The sequence below is a fragment of the Myotis davidii genome, unplaced genomic scaffold (genome assembly GCF_000327345.1).
Source record: "Myotis davidii unplaced genomic scaffold, ASM32734v1 scaffold424, whole genome shotgun sequence".
NCBI lineage: Eukaryota > Metazoa > Chordata > Mammalia > Chiroptera > Vespertilionidae > Myotis > Myotis davidii.
Genome location: NW_006295827.1, coordinates 119,789 through 122,498, shown reverse-complemented (window position 1 = coordinate 122,498; position 2,710 = coordinate 119,789). Strand labels below are relative to the sequence as shown.

General features: G+C 35.1%; 1 pseudogene; it reads right to left on the bottom strand.

Annotated features, from left to right (window-relative positions):
* The window catches only part of LOC102754558, a 6,172-nt pseudogene extending 3,980 nt beyond the window's left edge, over positions 1-2,192 (bottom strand).
* Between the last annotated feature and the right edge of the window lie 518 nt (positions 2,193-2,710).

Genomic DNA, 2,710 nt, shown 5'->3' with positions numbered 1-2,710 from the left:
ACATATCTATCAACAAATGAATCTGAAAATCAAAGTAAACAAACAAGAAACCTAATGAACAAAATAAACTGATGAATAGAATCAGAGGCATGGAAACATGGAACAAACTGACGACTCTCAGAGGGAAGGGGGATGGGTGGGAAGAGATGAAACAAAGATCTTATATGCATACTAGAAGGCCAGCACGTTGAAATCGCATGACCCTGCCCACCTACACCGGTCTTTGGTCATTATGGCGATGGGGACACAGGTCTTTTATAATATAGATATTCATTACCTATGGACACAGACAATAGGGTGGTGAAGGCCTAGGGCGGGGCAGGAACCAGGTAGAGAGGGGCATTGGGGGGATATGAGGATGACATCTGCAATACTCTCAACAATAAAGATTTTTTAAAATAAAAAATAAAAAGCTGGACATCAAATCTTTGATCAGAAACCACTATTGTAACAATCTGTATTGGAGATTTTTATCTTCCTGTATCTTTCTAAGGATTATATAATGTAGTGTGTGGACAACCATGTATTGTTATTTAATTTTTCCAGAGTATATTTCCTCCAATTCAATAATGGATGAATAAAAAGCAAACCCAGTCACAATACCTACTAGTAAAAAACAAAAATAAAAACAAAAACAATACCTACTAGTAAAATGTTAAACATTCTCTCAGTGAACCTTACTCCTACACTTCAATTAACAAATGTGTATTGAGCATATAAATGGGTATGATTCATCATATGCCTTCAAAGAACTAGAACCTTAGCTAGGGTAGAAGACAAGAAACTATGTGATGAAATAATACAATGGTAATACAAAAGGTATAAAAAATGGCATGCAGGATTACATCCATGGGTTACAGAGAAAGAAAATTATATCAGAATGAATTTTAAAAGATAAACAGGACTCCCATTGTGAGAATGAGGGAAATAAATAGAGCCTTGAGCAGAGAAAATAGGATAACAGGAAGCCTCAAGGTTGAAAAGAATAGCATGTATTCAGAAAATATTAAGCAATAAACACAGCCAGAGTGTGGGAAAATAATAGCACATAAAACATAAAAACGTAATTGTATAACCTCAGAGGCCTCAGTAATTAAAACAATCTGCTAAAATTTAATGCATGAACCCCTCAAACTACATAAATAAAAGCCCGGAGGAAGCATATCCAGCATGGGAAAGTAAGGCACTCCAAAAGTCTGATCCTCCGTAAAAGTAATGAGAAGACTGGCAAAATGCAAACTCAACTTTTTCAGAAATCTGAAAATTAACCAAAGGCTTGCAACAATCCAAGAAACATTTATCCAAGAAAAACAGCTGACTTTCAGTAAGCAGAACAAGATTTATGGCATTTCAATTCTCCCAATTCCCTTTACCCAGCTCTGTGGAAGACTTGGAAACCAATAACCTATAAGCATGATAGCTGTGAACAGCAGCAGCCCAGAAACCATTTAAGAACAGGTTAGGAGCTCCCCCAAACCCACATCTCCAAAGAACTGTCACTACTTACCCTATCTGGAAAAGCTACATTCTCTGAGCTTATCTTTATTGGACCTGAATCAGAGCACCCACAATGTGACATTTCTATGACCAGGGCATTTGTTTAAAATATTGAGACAATTTATTTTTATTATTTTCTTTTCTTTGTAAGTTGTGTTTATTTGTATTTCTGTACCCCAAATACATGTATATTTTATTTTTATTGAATTTCTTGGGATGACATTGGTTAATAAAATTATATAGTTTTCGGGGGCATAATTCTATCATTCATCACCTGTATTTTGTATTGTGTGTTCACCACCCCAAGTCAAGTTTCCTTCCATCACCATTTATCCCTCTTTACCCTCTTCTACCTCTCCTACTCCCCTTTCCCTCTGGTAATCACCATACTAGTGTCTGAGACAAATTTTAATTGAACTTTTTTATTTATTTTTAAGATTTTTCCATTGCAATTGACATTGAATATTACTTTAGTATCAGATGTATAACATAGTGGTTACACATTTATATAACTTACAAAATGATCCCCCAACAAGTCTAGTACCCCCCAACACCATCGTTATTACAATATTATCGATTACATTCCATGTGCCGTACTTTACATCCCCAAGACCATTTGTAACTGCCAATTTGTACTTCTTAATCCCTTCATCTTTTTCACACATCTCCCCAAGCTCCTCCCACCTGGCAACCATCCGTTTGTACCCTATGAGTTTGTATCTATGAGTTTCTCTTTTGTTTGTTCACTTTGGGTTTTTTTAGATTCCATATATAAGTGAAATCATATGGTATTTGTTTTTCTGTTTGACTTTTTTCAATACCCAATAAGGTTCATCCTTTTTGTTGCAAATGGTTAAGATTTCTTTCTTTTATGGCCAAGTAATATTCTATTGTGCATATGTATCATATCTTCTTTATCCAATCATCTATTGATGAACACTTAGGTTGCTTCCATATCTTGGCTATTGTAAATAATGCTGCTGTGAACATAAGAATGCATATATACTTCTTAATAAGGGTTTTGGATTTCTTCAAATAAACACCAGGAAGTGGAACTGAGTGATAAGGTACTTCTATTTTTAACTTTTTGAGGAACCTCAATACTGTTTTCCATAATAGCTGTACCAATTTGCAATCCCATTCACAGTGCAGGAGGGTTCCCTTTTCTCCTCAACCTTTCATATTTGTGTGTCTTGTTTTTTTTATTCATTCA